Source organism: Phocoena phocoena, chromosome 2 (assembly GCF_963924675.1).
Source record: "Phocoena phocoena chromosome 2, mPhoPho1.1, whole genome shotgun sequence".
Taxonomy (NCBI): Eukaryota; Metazoa; Chordata; class Mammalia; order Artiodactyla; family Phocoenidae; genus Phocoena; species Phocoena phocoena.
In genome coordinates, this window is record NC_089220.1 from 61,108,033 (window position 1) to 61,130,186 (window position 22,154).

A 22,154-nucleotide genomic window follows, 5' to 3' on the forward strand; every position below is an offset into this window, starting at 1 on the left:
TTTGATGCTATTATAAATGGAATTGTTTTCATAATTTCCTTTTGAGATTGCTCATCGTTAGAATTTTGTTACTCTGTTGACTTATTAGCTCTAATGGTGTTCTGGTGGACTCTTTAGGGTTTTCTATGTATAAGATCATGATCATCGGCAAAAAAGAGATCCAGCTTAAGTTTCAGATCTAATTTTATATATCTATTCCCCCCTCACTCACTGTGTTCCAGTCATTTTGAATTTCTTCCTATTTACTCACTATATCATGTGTATTCCTGCCTCAGAATGTTTATTTTATCAACTCTCCTACCCCCAAATGCTCTTCCCATAAGTTCTTGACTGCCAGGTTCATTGCCATTCAGCTGTTCTTATTCTAGCTTCCTGAGGTAGAATCTTAGAATATTCACTTTCGGCCTTTTTGCTTTTCTAATAAATACATTTTAAGTATATCGCTTTCCCTCTATGGTCTGTTTGAGTTGCAAAGTTCTCTCTCTCTCTAACTCCCCCCTGCCCCCACTGTGTGTGTGTGTGTGTGTGTGTGTGTGTGTATTAGGTGGTTAACTACATTGTTGAAATCTTCTATATCCTTTCTGATTTTGTTTATTCTATCAATTACTGAGAAAGATGTGTTAAAATCTACCACATGATTGTAAATCTGTCTATTTCTCCTTTCAGTTCCATCAATTTTCACCTTATATATTCTGAAACTACTACTGGGTGTATATAGATTTAGAATTGTTATATCTTCTTTATATTTATCAATGTTAGATATCCTTTATTTCTAATATAATGCTTCTTAAAGTCCACTTTGTTTGCTATGAATATAAATACCTCAGCTTTATTTTAACACCTGCATAATGTTTCTTTTGTCACTCTTGACTTTCAGCTTTTTGTACCATTATAATTTAAGGTGTATTTCTTATAAGCAGTACACAGCTGGGTTTTGTTTTATTACATAGTCTGACAATCTCTGTTTTTTTAAAAAAATAACTAATTAATTTATTTATGGCTGTGTTGGGTCTTCGTTTCTGTGTGAGGGCTTTCTCTAGTTGTGGCAAGTGGGGGCCACTCTTCATTGTGGTGCATGGGCCTCTCACTATCGCGGCCTCTCTTGTTGCGGAGCACAGGCTCCAGACGCGCAGGCTCAGTAATTGTGGCTCACGGCCCCAGTTCCTCCGCGGCATGTGGGATCTTCCCAGACCAGGGCTCGAACCCGTGTCCCCTGCATTGGCAGGCAGATTCTCAACCACTGCGCCACCAGGGAAGCCCCAATCTCTGTTTTTTAATTAGAATATTTGTCCTTTTCATTTAGCACATTACCCTTATTACAATTATGTTTACAATTTTAATCTTGGTTTCCATCTGATCCATTTTTTGCATTCCTTTTCTCTCCTTTATCATCTTTTGGATCAATCAATATATTCTATTATACCACCAACCTCCTTTAGTAGTTCCTAAGTATACATTGTTTCCTCTCTGATCTTTATTATTTCCTTCCTTCAGCTGACTTTAGGTTTTGTTTGTTCTTCTTTTTCTAATTCTTTTAAGTGGTAGCTTAGGTTGTTTATTTGAGATTTTTCTTGTTTTTTAAGGAAGGCCTGTATTGCCATGAACTTTCCTCTAAGAACTGCTTTTGTTGCATCGCATAGATTTTGTATGGTTGTGTTTTCATTGTCATTTGTCTTAAGGTATTTTTAAATTTCTGCTTTGATTTCATTGTTGTTCCTAAGCAACCATTGTTTAACATCCTTTTTCATGGTTATCTTAGAGATTCTAACTTTTCTAACTTGTTTTCCTGAATTTTAACTAATATGAACAGTTACTTTTATCAGTGATGCTTAGACATTTTGAGTACATTACATGCCTCCTGGCATTAGGGTTATTTTTGCCACGCATTTTAGTTATAAATACATTTTAAACCTCAGAAGACATTATTGTTGTTGTTGAATAGGCTACATTAAGTCAATATTTTAATATTTCTCAGTACACTTATCCTTTTGGTTGCTCTTCATTCCTTCCTACATTTCTGTTTTTATGTTTGGTATTGTTTTCCATTTACCTGAAGAACTCCATTTACTATTGCTTTCAATGCAGACATGCAAGTGACGAATTCTCTAAGTTTTTGTCTTTTCACTTTGAAGGATATTAAACTGGGCATAGAATTCTACATTGGCAACTTTTTCCAGAGCTTTAATTATGTCATTCTACTCTCTTCTGGCTTCCATTATTTATATTGAGAAGGCAGCAGTCAGTCTTATTGTTGTTCTTTGAACAAACCATTTTCCTTAGTCTGCTTTTAAGATTTTTCTCCTTCTCTCTGAAGTTCATAACTTTTACTATGTTGTGTCTATGTGTGGTTTTCATTTATTTATCCTGCTGGAAATTCTTAGAACTTCATGAATTTGTGGTTTGAAAGTATTCCATCAGTTTTGGAAAAATCTTGGTTATCTCTTCAACTATTGCTTCTGTGCCACTGTTTTCCTCATCTCCTTCATTGACTCCAATTACACACACACTGGGCTATTTAAATTTCACCTGTCTTCTCAGATACATTTTTTTCTCACCCAAATTTCTTTGTATCTCTGTGCTTCAATTAAAAAATTTATTGTCAATCTGTTAGTTTACTAATTTGTCTTCTGCACCTAAACCAATCTAATAAGCTTGCAATTTCAGATATTGCATTCTTCAGCTCTAGAATTTCCAATTGATCCTTTTACAGAGGTTCCAATTTTCTGGTGAAATACTTAATCTATCTGCTTTCTCTTTCATTTTCTCTATCTTTTGAATATTTTAATCATAGCTATTATATCTTTTTCCAATTTATCCCTCCCTCCCTTATCCCCTGGTAACCATATGTTTGTTTTCTACACCTGTAACTCTATTTCTGTTTTGTAGATAAGTTCATTTATACCTTTTTTAGATTCCACATATAAGCAATATCATATGACATTTGTCTTTCTCTGTCTGACTTAACTTCACTCAGTATGACAATCTCTAAGGCCCATCCATGTTGCTGCACATGCCATTATTTCATTCTTTTTTATGGTTGAGTAATATTCCATTGTATATATGTACCACATCTTCTTTATCCATTCCTCTGTTGATGGACATTTAGGATGCTCCCATGTCCTGGCTATTGTAACTAGTGCTGCAATGAACATTGGGGTGCATGTATCTTTTCAAATTATGGTTTTCTCCAGATACATGCCCAGGAGTAGGATTGCTGGATCATATGGTAGCTCTATTTTTAGTTTTTTAAGGAAACTCCATACTGTTCTCCAGAGTGGCTGCACCAATTTACATTCCCTCCAATAGTGCAGAAGGGTTCCTTTTCTCCACACCCTCTCCAGCAGTTATTGTTTATAGGTTTTTTTTGATGATGACCATTCTGACTGGTGTGAAGTGATACCTAACTGTAGTTTTCATTTGCATTTCTCTAATAATTAGTGATGTTGAGCATCTTTTCATGTGCTTTTTAGCCATTTGTATGTCTTCTTTGGAGAACTGTCTATTTAGATCTTCTGCCCATTTTTTTGATTGGATTGTTTTTTGATACTGAGCTGCATGAGCTGTTTGTACATTTTGGAGATTAATCCCTTGTCAGTTGCTTCATCTGCAAATATTTTCTCCCATTCTGAGGGTTTTCTTTTCGTTTTGTTTATGGCTTCTTTTGCTGTGCAAAAGGTTTTAAGTTTACTTAGGTTCCATTTGTTTATTTTTGTTTTTATTTCCTTTACTCTGGGAGACGGACTGAAAAAGATTTTGCTGTGATTTATGTCAAAGAGCGTTCTATGTTTTCCTCTAAGAGTTTTATAGTATCCGGCCTTACACTTAGGTCTTTAATCCATTTTGAGTTTATATTTGTGTATGGTGTTAGAGAATGTTCTAATTTCATTCTTTTACATGTAGCTGTCCAGTTTTCCCAGCACCAGTTGTTGAAGAGACTGTCTTTTCTCCATTGTGTGTGTGTATGTGTGTGTGTATATATATATATATATTTTTTTTTTTTTAATAAGAGAAAAACTTTTTTTCAAACAGGGTCAGTGGTATGTATGCTATAGCAAAGGCTGGTTGTAACAGCAGTTTCATTTCAAACATGAATTGATGCACAAATGTAACACTGTTAATGATCAATTACTGCTAAAATGTGGATTAAATCCATCAATCTGCCAATTCTGACATTTATTATAGACCCTATTATTTACTTTAGTAGTAGAGGGTAATTTTCATCAGAAGAAAATGAAAACAACCTTACATTTCTACTAACGTAATGAACTGTATCCCCAGTATTGCTCTGAAATCATACCTCTAGGTTGTTAAGAGAAATTCTAACTTCATCCAAATGTTTTATTTAACTGATAATCTTCAGTCATCATCTACTGTTGGCCTGATGTTACTCCTTTTCTTATCTGACCCCAACAATTAAATGCCAGTGTTTCTCAGCTCTTCAGCTAAGGGCTATTTTTTCTCCTACTTCTGTGCACACAGCATTAGTGAGAACTATTTTACCCAAATCAGCCTTGATTGCACTAATTCTTCCTATTGCTGAAAGGGACCCTATGTTCAACATAAGCACTTCATTCTTAGACAGCTTTTGCACCTTTGCTGCTTTTTTGTCTCCTTCTGTGCATACACCAAGAAGTCATCTAAGTAGGAAATAGGAAATTTCCAATTCTGTGAAGATCTCAGGTAAAGCTCCAACTGCACCAAGCACCTGCCCCACCATTCTGTCAGCCCAGCACAAAGTGGGGTCAATTCTTGTTCCAGCTCCAATAAGACCCCCTGGAGCAGCATACTGAAGATCATTGTGTTCCACAAAAAGTGATACAATTTTGGAAAAGATTGGTTTACACATGAGTTTTCCTTTGCTATCTTTGGAAACAATACCAGGTCTGACTGCTATCTCCTGGCCCACCTGAAACATGTAAGTGAGTAATCAAAATATGTGGGACAACACAAAAAAATATGGAACGTTTCATGAATTTGTGTGTCATCCTTGCGCAGGGTCCATGCTAATCTTCTCTGTATCGTTCCAATTTTAGTATATGTGCTGCCAAAGCGAGCACTCTCCATTGTATATTTTTGCCTCCTTTGTCATAGATTAGGTGACCATAGGGACATGGGTTTATCACTGGACTTTCTATCTGTTCCATTGATCTATATTTCTGTTTTTGTGCCAGTACCATACTGTTTTGATGACTGTAGCTTTGTAGTATAGTCTGAGGTCAGGGAGTCGGATTCCTCCAGTTCCATTTTTCTTTCTCAAGATTGCTTTGGCTATTTGTGGGCTTTAGTGTTTCCATACATGTTGTAAAATGTTTTGTTCTAATTCTGTGAAAAATGCCATTGGTAATTTGATAGGGATTGCATTGCTATTATTAAGTCCTTGTCCATCTAACTCCATCTAATATCTGGATCAACTTTGAGGTGTTTTATATAATGTGCATTTCTCTTGGTTTTGGTCATGTAGTCTTATCTTTTTTTGTGCCTAGTAATTTTCAACTGAATGCCTGTAATTACTTGTAAAATAATGGTAGAGATTTCAGACATTATTTATTCTGGAGGTTCAGCCTTACTTATGCCAGGCAGATGGAGTAGGAGGTGATCACATTAATTCAAACAAGAATGGTACAGTTGTAAATGCCAGTCTGTAGCCTTTGGTTCTCGTAAAACAGCAGTGAAGTCCATCCTGATTCTCAGAGACCTTCTGTTTATGTTTTTAATCTCCTAACCTGTACAGCCTCAGATGTCCTGAAGGCGCTACTAAATGTAGTGAAGGCACTTGAATTCCCCTTCCCTCAACATCATCACCAAAAAACTGCTGGTTTTTCTGTGTCCTAGCAGTGACCCTCCATGAGTATAAGGCTGGAATTTTCAGATTTCTATGTACAGATAATCAGTGAATGCCTACAGGGTAAAAGTGACTAAAGAAATCAGTTCTCCTTTCAGATTTTTTGCTACCACTGTCTGGGGCAATTTTGTTCTCATTGCCCCCAACAGCTCTCTGATCCCTTTAAATAAATTATTTTTCTCAGTTGTTCTTGAAAGGAGTGCTGGAATGTTGTAAACCACTTGATCCCACCCAGAAGCAGAAGCTAAAGCCTTTTATTTCAAAACACACTGAATTTTTGTGAATAAATGATTCTCAAGAATAAAAAATCAAGGGCCAGAAGACACAACATGGAATATATACCATAAAAATTGATGAAAAAAAGAATAAAGACCTAGATTTCCAGACTGTCAAGGAATCCAACTTAAAAAACACGGATCTATTCTATGTAGACCATGTGATTAGCCACAATATGTATGTATGAGTATGCATAAATATATGAATGTATATACACATATGCATATGTTAAATTTGTGCTTATCTTCTTTTCTTTAAGAGTTGAAAAGGTAAGGAATAGAAACTGAATGCAGTTTTACTACATGCCTGCATAAATTTTTAGTCATGTTATTAAAGTAGAAATCTGTCTTTGGTTTGTTTTATTATGCTTCATTCTTTCTTAGTTCTTCTGGCAAAATAATATTTCAAATTTCCTTTGGAAACCCATCTGTATTAGTCAGGATTCTCCAGAAAAACGGAACCAATAGGGTTCTAAGAAGTCCCATGATCTGCCATCTGCAAGTTGGACATCCAGGAAAACTTATGGTGTAGTTCAGCCTGAGTCTGAAGGCCTGAGGAACAGGGGAGTCAATGTTGTAAGTCCCAGCCTGAGTCTGAAGGCCTAAGAACTATGGTAGCTGATAAAGCAAATCCTAGTCCAAGTGTAGGAGAAGACTGATGTCTCAGCTCCAACAGGCAGAGAAGGAACAAATTCTCCCTTCTTCTGCCTTTTGTTCTATTCAGGCCCTCAATGGATTGGATCATGCTTGCCCACATTGGGGAGGGCAATCTGCTTTACTGAGTTCAACAATTCATATGTTAATCTTATCTGGAGACATATCCAGAAATAATGCTTAGCTAAATACCTGGGCAAACTGACACATAAAATTAACCATCACACCCTCCTTCCCCACTCACAATCTAGCTTTAGGGATAGACCTGGATTGTCCTAAGGCAGTCAGTATATTTCATTCCTTTGGCCACAATAATCATTTCAGAGATAAGTAAATAAGCACGTGATCCCTATTAGTCCAAGCCAAGTTAGCTAGCCCCAATTCCAGGATTTCTATTTTTGATAATTTGCTTTGTCCTTTTAGACTTCAACTGGGAAGCATAAAGGCTGAAGTTTCTAGCTCCATATAACCTGAAAATTAAGTTAATATACAGAGGAAAACAAACAAAATCCAGAGATGGAATAAAACTTCAGAGATCAAGATTTTCCTGAAGCTGAAAAAAGGAATGAACTACTGATACATGCAACATGGATGAATTTCAAAATCATCATGCTGAAAGAAGCCAGATACAAAAGAGTACATATTATATGATTCTATTAATATAACCTTCTAGAAAATGCAAATGAATTTATAGTGACAAAAAGCAGATCAGGGATTACTGGGGCCAGGGGTGGAGGGATGGATAGATTGGAAAGCAGAACAATCTTTTGGTTGGGATGACTTAAATGCTCTGTATCTTTATTATGATGGACACATATCTGCCAAAATTCACTTAACTGGGGGCTTCCCTGGTGGCTCAGTGGTTGAGAATCTGCCTGCCAATGCAGGGGACACAGGTTTGAGCCCTGGTCTGGGAAGATCCCGCATGCCGTGGAGCAACTGGGCCCATGAGCCACAATTACTGAGCCTGCGCGTCTGGAGCCTGTGCTCCGCAACAAGAGAGGCTGCGACAGTGAGAGGCGTGCATACCGCGATGAACAGTGGCCCCCGCTCGCCCTAACTAGAGAAAGCCCTCACACAGAAACGAAGACCCAACACAGCCAAAAATAAATAAATTAATTAATTAAAAAAAAGAAATGGCCATATTAAAAAAAAATTCACTGAACTGTATACCCCTACGATGGATGCAATTTATTGTATTTAAATGATACCTCAATAAAGTTGACTAAAATTACACTTAACAACTGAACAAAAAGTAATCTCTGGAAGTTAGCCTTATCCTTGATCTTTCGGTTATGTGAAAAATAAGCTTTTTTTTAAAAGAAATTTTGGGCGTGATTTTCTGATCCTTGAAACAAGCAAGCCGTATCTGATACAATTATATTAGGTTTACTATGGTAAGCAAATATATTAATATATTTTTGAAAGATAGTCAGTATTGGTTGAATTAAAGGACTTAAGGTGCTTAATGACTCAGCTTTCTTCTAAATAAAAAACATGGTTCTCCAATAATGCTGATTAACGCGTTTTATTTTTAATCCTGAGAGTCCAAGAAAGTTTCTTAAGGTGTTACATTGTTTCAGAGTTGTTACTTAAAGATTTTCCTGATCACTGATTTAGTATTTTTTCTGTTCACACTTACTCAAAATTGGACATGAAATAATATGTAATTCTCCAAGTTACATTATCATACATTTGCATAGTTACAAGCCATATCTTTGGCTTTCTCTCTTGTTTCAATTATCTTATCTTGTCTCATTTAATTTTTAGAATATTTTTTGGATCTTAACATTTTCCCATTTCCCCTTAAAGTTATATGGGAAAATATTAGTTTTAGAGAAATATGAATTTTAAAACACCCAATGCTTTATAATAAATACATTCCAAACATAGGACTGATAGCTCAAGACTCAGGAAAATGCTGCGTATGTATAGAGAATTATGGTCTTACAACTAAGGAAGTTGAAAGAGTGCTTGAGACAGATACACACATTAAATTTTTATTAAAGAATTATAAATCTTATAGAACACAAAAAGTGACTACACATGAATTACACTGAAACTTATGTTGGAGAGATATACTACTATCTAACAAGAGCTGCCACCAGGACAAAATTGATACACCCAATGGAAATCCTGTATCAAGTTTCAAGAGTTAAGTTAAGCAATCTGACAGTTACTGGGAACAAATGTACTCACCGCACTAAGAGAATCTTTTCTCCCTTTTACTTCCTCATTAGTAGTCACAGAAAAGAAAAAAATGGAAGATTTTAAATAAAATTGTTCTTTATCTCAGCAGTTTCATTTGACCAAAATAGTTTTTCTGATTCAAGTTAAATCATATACAATAAAGTATTATTATAAATCCTTATTAAAATATTTTAGTTGTTATATAACTTATGCCACTTAATTCTGCTGCTTTTCCTCTGTTTCAAACATTTAAAATTGTCTTCTTCTGAATTCTTTCATATTTTAACAACTTAATTAACAGTTATTTTCCTCAAGTTTTCATTATCTTCCAGGTGATACACATTATTATTACACATAATTCCTTTAGGATACTGTCTGTAGCTGAGCATTATCCACCTAGATGGATGCCTACACCAAAATGATTCCATTTTTGAAGTAGAATATCATCTTTTTTGCAGTTTTTATGTAATAATATTAATTGCCTTTATCTTTCAATAATATAATAGGTATATTGTCAATTGCTTCTGTCTAGAAAAATGAGGTAATTATAATTTTTATTTCAAATTCCCTGAGGTGCTAAGATTAGGACACTGACAATGTGTAGCCATCATAGGATTTGAAGTATATTGTTAAAATACTATTCATATTTAAAGCTGGTAAAATCAATGTCTGCTTTATGTTTTTCAATTCCTAACATGGTGATTTGTACTAAGCTCTTAATACTTTATTTGACTTGGTGATTCTCTGATATACTAGGTTAACAACTGTCTATACAACTATCTAAAGAATTAACAACTATCTAAAGAAAATAAGACCTAGAATAGGGTTCTTATCCTGGGGCACATGGATGGGGTTGGGAGGGTAATAAACTCCTTGAAACTATAAATAAATTTCTGTGCATGTGTGTTTTTTAAGGGAAAAGCTTCAAAACCGGCATTTGCTTCTCAAAAGGGTTTAAATACATAAAATGTTAAAAACTAGTTATATGGAGAAATAAAGAGCACCTATCTCTTACCAAAAGATAGAATTATTTCTTTTATACACCAAGGAGGCTTGACATTAACTGTACTATCATGGAAATGTCTTGTTATATAATCAAGACTTTGAATATTACAGGAATGCATCACTGAGTATATGACATCTGGCTTCAGTCTATCATTAAGAGGTCTGAAAACAAAAAAATACTGAAACAAATAAATCAGTAAAAACTAAACTTTGTTAAACTAAACTGTCATAGGTAAGAATACCTCAATTTTGAGAATAATAAAGTTTATATAATATGTATCATTTGAATATTATAAAATAATAAAAAATGTACAAAATAATTATTTAAAAAGCACATGTCCCTAAATTGGAAACAATGACAAGCGAAGCAATGATAGGCAAGTTGAAACATCAACCTATATCCAAACCACTAAAGATAATAAATTAACAAAATAATGTAATACATGTTAGACCACATTCATTTCTCTCTGAAAAGGTACTGAATTTTCATTTTTTTCAGTAACTTCTTTATATTGTGAATGAAAATACATCTGTACAATATACTGAAGTTTCTCACCAGCCTTTTTCCAATCAGTGAACAAAAAGCAAAACATATCTATAAAAGTAATTATATATTATAATCTATAGATTATGTAAATAATGCATTATCTTATGTACACATGTAAGTATATGAAGAGATAAAATGTATAAACTAATTAAATGATTGCAACAGAAAACTGAAGTATAAAGTTTAGTTCTTTCTCTGTATTATAAAGAACCCCAGCCATGAAGCCCTGTGCCATTCTTAGGCCACTTTCAGGCAGACTCTGAAAAGCTGGAAAGTAAACACAGGTGTTTTAAAACTAGAGCTGCTGTCACGGACAACCACAAACACCCTTAACTCTGATGTGGCAACGCCTCTTTCCCGCCCTCTGTTTTTTAAAGCAATGCCCGAAAAGAAAATGTCAAATGTTTCACCTTTCAACACCTCAAAACAAGTAAGAGCTTAAAGTATTGTTTTGCAAACCTCTAGCAAATAGATCATTTTTTCACTACTTTTAAATCTAGCCAATTAAACACTACTTGCATAAAACAAAAGCAGAATTTCTTAAAGAATTACTACCACCCCCAACTTTACACCCCCCTCTACCACCATATTTTATAGTACTTTAGTTTCTGAGAGCAAAATCTTTTGTTTGACCACACTTAGATAGCTTGTTCTGTTGTATAATTTTTACAGAAAGTATCTGATCTTCTATAAGGTTTAACATACAAATCAGAAATAAATAAGAATCCTTTTTAGAAAAAGCAGTCAAGTACCTTTGGTTACAATGCAAGGAAAGATTTAGATTAAGAAAAATTTAAAGCTTGAAAATATGTAATTCTCCTTTAGAAAACTGTGCTAATGAATACCTAAATAGGGGTAGAAATTGTTTACAGAGAAAAATAGAAAGCAAAATAATTTCCAAACTGCTACAGAGATGGAACTCATATTCATAAAACAAACCAATTTTCTAATACTGAAATATCATTAGTATAAAAAGTCCCCCCATAATACTATAAAAAAGCCACCCAAAGCAAAGATAACACTCATTAACAGTTGATGAGCTATTATATAACTACTGAATATAAAAACCAAGTGAATGAATTATGTACATTTTACTGTAATCATCAAGAAACAGGTGCTGTTAAAAGAATGGCCAAGTCTCTATCAGTCCAAGTAAATCTTGGGGGATATTTTGAGAGGTTTAGCCCTACCCTCAGAATTCCACATATAATTCCTTTCTGCAATTCATATTATAACTGCTCTGTGAAATCATACTTGTGTATTTGAGTATTCATAATAAAACACTAGTAGTTTCTCATTGCCCGAAGTTATTTTGTAAAGAGAGATACTTGCCTTTCAAGATGACAAGAAAATGATAAAAAGTAATCAACAGGAATAAAAATTAAGAGTGAATAATGTTTTTAATTAGTACATACATTTTTCAAAAATTTCCTCAGATATGTTATAATTTTTTCTTGTATTACCTTTTTTCAAAATTTAAAGAACTACATCAAAGCTGCACGATATTGGCTAATCAGAGGCAATCAACTGTAAATGAGAGAAAAGCAAATAAACTTTTCCATCTTGTTCCAGTTCACGCATGTATTGCTTCATCTCACATGTGAAGGACATTATACAGCATTAAGGGACAAAATAATAATATGAAGTTGTGACATAAACCAACAAAGTAAAGAAATTTAGAATTATGTTTGACAGTTCTGAACTAACTCCACTGTACTTTGGTATCACAACACATACATGATACCTACAAGCACAAAGGAGCAAGGAAAGGGCAGTGTGTCAGCCTTAGAAGTTAATTTCCTGCTTTTGTTGGTTTATATTACCATCTAATATTACGTAAACAATCTGTTTCTAGGCAATTTATTTCTTCCATGATGAGCTGAGCTCATTTGGATGCTACCTTTCAGCATATAAAAATCCAGTTTAACAGCAACAGCACAAAAGCCCACAATGGAATACTATTTAAAAATCAATTTACAAAAATATAAGATATACAATATCCACTTAACTGGAAAGAACATTATTACTTATATTTTACAACCTCTCAAAAGGTAAAGGTAATTGACAACAGAATTTATTAAAAAAACAAATGATTTACCTGAGAATACTTAGAGTTTATTAGTAATTATTTCTTGGTCTTTCTAAAGTAAAGTGATTACTTGAAAACTTATGGATCTAGATAAAAGTCAACGTAAGTGACTACTAACACAAGTTAGATTCCAGAAACTTTTCAGAAGAATAAGTGAATTTTTTAAGAGGCAACTCAGAGTTAAAACCTGATCACCATATAATGCAACAAAAATACAGGGGACATATGTACTTTTTGATCAGTGATCATGACTTAATTTCATCATCCTCTTATTCTAGTAAAAACGAATAGTCATTCTACTATTTAAAATGAATAATTATGTATAAAAATTTAACTTTAAAAACTGGCACTTTTAGAAAGGACAGAAAAGTTCATATATCTTCAGAGTAAAATGCACAAAAATGATTCTGGACTTAATATAGCAAGTATCAAAAGGAAGTGAAGATTTAATGAAATAGTCATAAACTGCAAATAATACAGTACTGGAAATAGAATATTGGAATATACTGGGAAGACTTCTATGGGGTATATAAAATCACACTGTATGATTTTGTGAAATTATTAAGGAAGCAGAAATACAAGAAAATATAAATGTCATTCAGATACAATTATGGTTGTGCAAGATTCAAAGTTAACGTTTTCTAAAGAAAGGGTTACAAGTTATCAGAACTCCTGAGGCTGCAATTTAGTTGAAAAACTTCGAGTTTTTTCAAGACTATGAAATATATTTTAAAACACATATTTAATATGAATATAAGATAATAAAAATGTTGGTGGTATATTTTGTATTGTATTGAACTTTAAATACTAAGCAATAAATTATAGGATCTTTTAAAATGTGTCTACGAGTCACTAGGCAAGAGTGATTTTTCAAGATGCCTTTTTTGTTTCAGTTAAAATTAAAATCCATGCTGTCTAATCCTTGGAGTCAATTTGTAATTAAGGGGATTTGATGAGAGACCAGGCACTGAATTAATGATAAAATTTAATATCTGCTTTAATGCATCAACATAACAGAAAAACTAACCAACACTGAACAACAGAATGAAGTCATTTTGATACAGAAGACATACTATAGCTATGACAATTTATGTCAAATGTTAGTTTTCTAAATAAATTAAATATGCCAAAGTTCTGTAGATGAATTACTAAAAACTATGTGTCTAAAAACCACTCAAGTCAAAAATGCTACTACAATAAGGATTTGCTTGGTACAGAAAACTACACTGTTAAATATAGTTACTTTTATTGAGAATTTTATGTAATCTCTAATGAAGGACTTGACTGCTTTCTATCATCATGTCTGAAATCAGAAATATTTTTACTTAGTAGTCAAAGTAAATTAATTGTATTTGATAATCTAAAGTTTTTAAAAAATATATATTTTACTTTAGAAAGAACATGTAATATTAAAAAATCCATCAAATTAAATTTCATAGTATTTTAAATAACCATCTGGATTTTGCACTACACTTTTCACAGTATTACTACACTGGAGTTCACAAGAGATTTTAATATGTCATTTATTCCAAATCACTATGAGGTACAACCCTGTATAGAATTTGGTTGCTGGAAATGCTAAAAATAAAAGAGAAAATTTTCATTTGGCCAGCTCTGTGTAGCCTCATCCAGCTTATCCTTAAAATACCAACAAAGAACTTTATAAAAGACATAAAACTGATGATGCCACAAAAATACTGATATCAGCCCAATCCAGAAATCAATTAGAAAATTAAACAGAAATAAAATTAAAAAGCACAATTGGTAGAAAACAAATGTTATTATTTTCAGAAACAAAAATTCCATAGGCCTAAAGAAGGTTGGGGAAATATTTTGCCCCTATTTTATGTCTAAACACCAAGTCTACACCAGTAAGGTTCCAAATTCAGTGCAATATATTCCAATTCAGTATGCTTTGGGTCAGGCCCAGATTTATTATTTTGTAAACATTCTTTTCATGATTCTGATACATGCCTCTGTTAAGAACCATTAACCTATACTCATTACCTAACAACCAATCGAGTGGACCTTTATTGTCTTTAAAGGTTCCCAGGGTACTATTTCCAACAATGTATCATGGACTCTGCTCTTTTATACCTTCTTGGCCACCATAATACCAAAGACCAATAGGTCAGGAAAAAAAGAGAGGAGATAATGAGGTGAGAGCAGAAGACAAGGGGAAGGTAGGACTGCTGATGTGGGCAGACCTAGGAAAGACTTGGGAAGAAGTCCTGGGAGCACTGAGAGTTTCTCACATATTACATTTCTTTTCAGATCAGTACTTATTTTGTTATTAAAACAATTTCATTCCAACACAAATCCCTCTCCAGTTTGGCCAGAGACAAGAGAGGACTCTGGCCAAACTGAAGGCAGGATGAGTAGATATTATCTGGACAAAGGAAGTAAGGCAATAGATGATGCAGAGCATTTCAGTCAGAGGAAATACTAGGTCCAAAGACCAGATGATACAAAGACTGGAGAAAAATTCCAGGATCTATCTAAAGTCAGCTCACATAATGGTGAATCTGCCTGGTGTGCCTAAAACTGTCTCCTATTGAAGGTGTATGTCTTCATTCAAGTAGTCATTTTGATTAATTTTTCATTTTTTTATTTTATTTTTTTGCGGTATGTGGGCCTCTCACTGCTGTGGCCTCTCCCGTTGCGGAGCACAGGCTCCGGACGCGCAGGCTCAGCGGTCATGGCTCATGGGCCCAGCCGCTCCGCGGCATGTTGGATCTTCCCGTTGATTAATTTTTTAGCATTATTACAAAATGTATAAAACAGGAGGGAAGCATGAAATGTAATTTTAAATTTCTATCATTATTTATCAAAATAATATCTATATTCCTAAAATAGTACTACGAAAGTCAAAATTAAAAAAACATTAGTAAACAATGTTAGGAGCAATTAAATGCAAGTATCCACAAGTATTACGTTTGGGGTTTGCCACTGATAATCTCCATAGAAGTTTCCCACATGTAATTCAGTATTCCTTTTATGTAAGGGGCAATAGTTCACAGTTGTTTCATCTGAACCTCATCAGTTTTATTGTATCTTGGTGTACCTGATGAACTTACACAGGCTTCGATGATTTGGCTATACCTGGTGCAGTAATCCACAGAGCCACCCTTTAATGTAACTGTTCATTTCAGAGAGCCTATAATGAATGCTGTCACAGCAATTCCCCATTTGGTATGCAAAGACTGTAAACCTGGTCTAGCTGAGAGTCTTGCTTTTTATAAAGAAAGAAAAAATTTATCATGTGGAAAACAAAGCCTGGCACGGGAACAGAATGCTATTAGGAACCAGGATAGAATTTCTCTCCATCTCCCTTGTTCAGAATTTTGTGTTTTTTAATATATTGGCCCCAACTTTTCCAATTGGCTGATTCATAACTTCAGAGTACTCATGGCTTACAGCAGTCTACCTGGCCCTAAGCCTACCTTGGGATCGTTTGGTTCAGCATTCAAAGCTCACTGTCCTGTTCTCTCTCAGTTTCCCAATTCTAAATTATTAAATTATCATCTGACCTATCAATCTTTTTGAACCAGGCTAAACAGGTCATAACTAGCTACCTTTGGGCTAGAGAGGCACGCATCAGATTTCTCATAAAAGGAGAATGGTTAAGCATATGTTAGCTATTATTCTCTCCATCTTAAAATCTTCCTCCAGGTCACATTCACATTACACTCTAACCCTTAACATTTTTTTTTTTTTTGCAGTGCGCGGGCCTCTCACTGTTGTGGCCTCTTCCGTTGCGGAGCACAGCCTCCAGACGCGCAGGCTCAGCGGCCATGGCTCACGGGCCCAGCCGTTTCGCGGCACGTGGGATCTTCCCAGACCAGGGCACAAACCCGCGTCCCCTGCACTGGCAGGCGGACTCTCAACCACTGCGCCACCAGGGGAGCCCCTAACCCTTACACTTTTACTTCACAGAAAAGCTCCTAAAAAATAATCTACCTTTCTCCCACTTTTAAACTTTTCATTACCTATACAATTTACTAGATTCAAGGTTACCACCAGAACCACTGAACTGAAACTGCAACTACAAAGCTACCACTGCCTTCCTAACTGTCAGATCAAATGGACACTTGTGATTTTATTTGACTTCTCTGTAGCATTTGACACTGTGAACTACCCCGTCACAGAACTTTATTCTATTCTGAATCTACGATAACACAATCTCTTTGTAATCCTTTTATCGTTCTGACTATTCCTTCTTAGTCTCCTTTGTGAACCACTTATTTTTGTGCACGAATAGAGAAATGTTGGAATTTACTATTGTTTCATTTATTTCTTTTCTTGTAAATCTGACCTCTGAAAACTCTCATACACTTCAGTGATTTGAACTGCAACCTGCACAAGATCTGGTATCATCCTCTCCCTTCTCAAGTAATTTCCTGCCACTATACTTCCCACTGTATGGTCACTTATGCTCTAAGACAAAGATGTACATGCAAGACTATTTTTCAAAGTTTTGCTTATGATATTGAACAGTTGGAATCAAAATATTCTAAATAGAAGACAGAAAATTACATGCTATGTATCAAGCACAGGGATCTACAGAGCCAACAAATGGATGATGCAGATTTGTATTTATATATAGAGAAAGATCTTTATGACATATTTGGTAAGTTACTCCATTTTTGTTTAAATTAAATCCGTAACAGTATAGAGAAAAAAGGCCTGGAATCATTGGCTTCAAGTGGTACAGGTGTCTGTTTCTGAAGCCACTGCTGTGGCCAAGGGAATCTGACATTCTGATTTGTCAGACCTGAGGCCACAGAGGTATATCACCTCCAACAAAACCACATCTGAGAATGAGGGAAAGTCTGTTTCTTACAGGAGAACAAGGGTTATAAAAATCAGGTGAAGGATGAATAAACTCTGAGTAGCAAAATTACTGCTGAACAGCACCATTATACTAGGTAAATGTAAAAACAAAACAAAACAGAGAAAACAAAAAGAAAAAAAAAGCAGTTGCTATCGTCTGAATTTTTCCATCACTCCAAAATTTCTATGTTGAAATCCTAACCCCCAAAGATAATGGTATTAGGAAGTACGAGCTTTGGTTTGGGAGGTGCTTAGGTCATGAGCATGGAGGCTTCATGGTACTGATGTTCTTTTAAAAGACACTCCACAGTGATCTCTTGCCCCTTCTACCGCATGAGGACACAGCGAGAAGGTGCCGGCTATTAAAAAGGGAGAGGGCCCTAACCAGATCATTATCATACTGCTGCCTTGATGTTGGACTTCCCAACCTCCAAAATTGTAAGAAATAAATTTCTGCTACTTATAAGGTACTTAGTCTGTGATATTTTGTTATAGCAGTCTGAATGAACCAAGAGAGTAGTGCTAATACATATATCAGAAATAGAAGACTTAAAGGTATGAAGCTGTAAGCAGTCTGAAGAGGAATATTATATAATGATGGAATGTACATGTATAGCCTAAGAAGATATAGTAGTCATAAACACTATATAACAAAGAATAGAGCAGACAAATGTATAAAGCAAGAAATTCCTAGCAATATGAGAAAATTATAAAAATGCAACTATAGTGGAAGCTTAAATTGAGTTCAACTGAATATATATTGAACCTCATGCTCTGTGAACAGAGACTATTTTATTTATTTAGTCAATGATACCTTTCAAAGTGGACTATTTACATGGTGAGAAATAAAACATTAATATGTTTTAAAATATAGGAATTTAAATTATATTCTCTAAATTACCCTGGATCAACCAAAAAAATCAAAACAGAACTAGTGAAAAAAAGTGAACATTTGATCCCTCCCAAAACTATAAGGCACAGTTGGAATTATAGTCAAGAGTAAAATGTGTAGCCTTATAATTTTACTTAAAAAAAAGACTGAGGTAAGCTAATTAACTTGTAAAAATTAGAACAAAAAAGAGAATAAAAAGATTGAAACGGTAAACAGAAATGGAAAATTTAACAAGTTGAAAGGATAAATAAAACCAAGAACTAATTAAAAGAAAATAAAATGCATAAAACCCAGGAAAGACTTTATAAGAAAAAAGAGAGAGAGAAGAAGAGAAAGAGAAAGCAAATATATGCCACAATACAGACAAGACAGTGAATACAGAGAAATAGAAGAGATTCAAAAATTAAGAAAATTATCTATAGTTCTATCATACCAAATCTGGTAAGTTAAAGGGAATAGGGTGTTTCCTAGCAAAACATACAGACCAACAAAACTGACTTAAGAAACAGAAAAACTAGATAAATATATTGAAACAATTGAAAAGGCAATTAAATATTCTGTTATAAAAAGGCACCAAGAATACATGGTTTTAAAAATGGATTCTATTTAATACTTAAGGCAAGATCATTCTAATGCAATTTTTTTAAACTTTTTTTTTTTGGCCACTCCCCTTGGCATGTGGGATCTTAGTTCCCCAACGAGGGACTGAACCCGCACCCCCTGCATTGGAAGTGCAGAGTCTTAACCACTGGACGGCCAGAGAGTCCCCATTCTAATGCAATTTTAAACTTGTCAAGACCACAGCTGAAGGCAGAAATTTTGGTCATTCACTAAGCTAGTAACATTAACATCAAAGCGGATACAGCCAAAACAAGCCAGAACAAAGCTGGAGGACTCAAGTCATGATGACATGCCTACTACAAAGCTACAGTGACCAATAGTGTGGTACCAGCATACAGATAGATATATTAGATCAATGGAACAGAACTGACAGTCCAGAGCTAAACCCTCATATTTATGACCAACTGACTTTTGAGACGGTATCAAGACAATTCCGTGGGGGAAAAATAGTCTTTCAACAAATGGTGCAGAGAAAACTGGATATCCACATGTAAAGAAAGTATTTGGACTCCTACCTTACACAGTATCTAAAAATTCACTAAAAATTTGTCAAACATCTATATGTTCAACCTAAACGTCCATCAGCTAATGAACTGATAAACAGAATACAGTATATCTATACAATGAATATTATGTATCAACCAAAAAGGAATGAGGTACTGATACATGCTATAGCATGAATAAACCTTGAAAATATTATGCTCAGTGAAAAAAGCCTGTCACAAAGGATCACATATTCTATGATTTCATTTACACAAAATATCCAGAAAGGCAAATCTACAGAGACAGAAAGTAGTTTAGTGGTTGCTTGGGACTAGGGGAAGGATGTTAGCAGGAATGGGGAATGATAGCTAATGTGTACAGGATGTTTTAGGTGAGTGTTGAAAATGTTCTAAAATTAGACTGCGGTGATGGCTGAACAAATATGTGAATATACAAAAAAACACTGAATTGTAAACAGTAGATAAGTGAATTTTATGGTACATGAAACATTTATCAATAAAGCTGTAAAATGCAAAAAACAAAACCACTGATGGACAAGACACCAAGAGAAAGCAAACAAAAACCAACAGAAAAATGGGGAAAAAACATGAACAAATACATCTATTTATTTGTATTCACACACACAATCCCTTGAACATATGAAAAAAATTCAAACTTACTAATAATTAGAGAAATACTTTGGTAAAACAAAACAAAACCTGATACAGTAAAAAAAAAACCCTCTAGGTAATTTTCATTTATATTTGAGATTGTGAACTTTGGAGATCAGTTGCCTTGGTTCAGATCTGAGGTCCACCAGTTACTATTACTCATAACATTGGTCACGTTAGTGAACACATGTTGCTCAGTTTCTTACCCTATAAAATTATAAATAGTTGTACCAACTATCTCAAAGAGTCACTTTGAGGTCTAAATACTACTTAAATACTATATGTAAAGCATTAGTAACAGTTCCTGGCACTCAGTAAGTACTGTATGAAGGCAGACTATTATAAGTTTTAAATTCTCAGGAAAACAATGACAAAACAAATCCAAAATTTATTCAAGGAATTGTTCAACATCAAGAACTCAATAAAATGTGTTACATCTACTAACAAAAACTTTTTAAAAATTCTAGAAAGAAACTACTTAAATATGACGAAACAGGGCTTCCCTGGTGGCGCAGTGGTTGAGAGTCCGCCTGCCGATGCAGGGGACACGGGTTCGTGCCCCGGTCCGGGAAGATACCACATGCCAAGGAGCGGCTGGGCCTGTGAGCCATGGCCACTGAGCCTGCGTGTCCGGAGCCTGTGCTCTGCAACGGGGGAGGCCACAGCAGTGAGAGGCCCACGAACCGCAAAAAAAAAAAAAAAAAAAATGACAAAACAGTATCAAAATCCAACAGTAGATGTAATGTTTATGTCTAGGTCTCAGAAAGCTGGAACAAGCTGCCATTCCACATTGACAATAGGAAAAGCTGAATAAGGCACAAAGTCATAACTTTTCTTGAGCTCATTAGACAGCTAAGTTCAGGAAGACAACCAGTCTTAATTTCAAGGAGGGACAAGCATCCGAGGCAAATGGGGTACACAGACTAGCTCACCTAGAACAGAACATGAGAAGAAGGGTCAGCCACCACACAGAACCTTCAGAAATTCCTGACAAAAGGGGGTTTGCACCTACTGGTAGATTTTTCCCCACAGATCTCCACCAGGTGCTCATGAGAAATATCAAAGATAGGGTAGAAAACCAGGGATACCTTCCTACAGTGATAGACACTTGCAGGGGATATGGGGGAGGGAACTGGCTGCTGCTATAGAAAGGAGCAAACCACACCCCACACCCCCACCCCAGTCCCAGTTCCTTCTGCGAACAGAACAAAAGCCATCTACAGCTAACAGAGGGGCAGTAACCCTCAGGGCACAGAAAAAAAAAAAAATCCTGCTTGGGAATGGTAGAAGAAAGAACTCTTTCTATCCCTGGGTGAGTGGCAGGAAATAGACCTGGGCACAGGATCCTATACCAATACCATTAGATAGCTTCTACACTGAGAGAGGGGAATGAAAGTCTCTCATACAATACCTGCCTCAGATAGAGGTCAGAGTTTGTCTGCCATGGAAAGGAATCCTGAGGAAGCCTCACCCCAAAGTCCAAGCACAAAGGGACTGCATAAGATTGAAGCAGAAAACCCTCAGTCCCCCAACACCAGATGATAAAAATCAGCATTCTAATGCTGGGAGAGTGTACAGTGAGATACCCTCCAGGTGTAAGTATATAGTATCAACTGAAAACAAAACGGTGGAGTATGAACATTGAAAAAAGTCCTCCAGTACCTGAGCTTCCATCCTGAGCATAAGGCAACAGCAACCCATTCCAAGAGCAACTTGAAACTTAGGATGCACTAACAGTGACCATAGCAATAACAAAACCCCAATCCATATCAACTCCTGAGTGAATCAACTCAATACTCACACTACTGGCCTGATCCACAAGGTCCAGCATTCAAAAAAAAAATTATGAGACATGTGAAAAGCAAAAGCAAAACAAACGAACAACAAACATGTCAAAAGACAACGCAATCACAAAACCAGACTCAGAGATGATCCATATACTGGAACTATCCAACTGAGACTCTAAATTATGAAGGAAAATATAAAATCCCACGGTAAGTGTCAAAACTAATTGGTGTAATTTAGAATCCATTCTCACTAAAATTAGGTAAA

The 22,154-nt window shown here is 35.1% G+C and overlaps 1 protein-coding gene, 1 non-coding gene and 1 pseudogene across 2 annotated transcripts in view; all 3 read right to left on the minus strand.

Annotated features, from left to right (window-relative positions):
- The window catches only part of MIPOL1 (mirror-image polydactyly 1), a 231,189-nt gene that overhangs the window by 126,761 nt on the left and 82,274 nt on the right, over positions 1 to 22,154 (minus strand). The gene's annotated exons all lie outside the window — the stretch shown is intronic.
- LOC136143219 (eukaryotic translation initiation factor 2 subunit 3 pseudogene) lies at positions 4,357 to 4,915 on the minus strand (annotated as a pseudogene).
- LOC136119745 (U6 spliceosomal RNA) lies at positions 4,951 to 5,057 on the minus strand. The gene has a single exon (XR_010655704.1). It is a non-coding gene; the product is annotated as a U6 spliceosomal RNA (small nuclear RNA).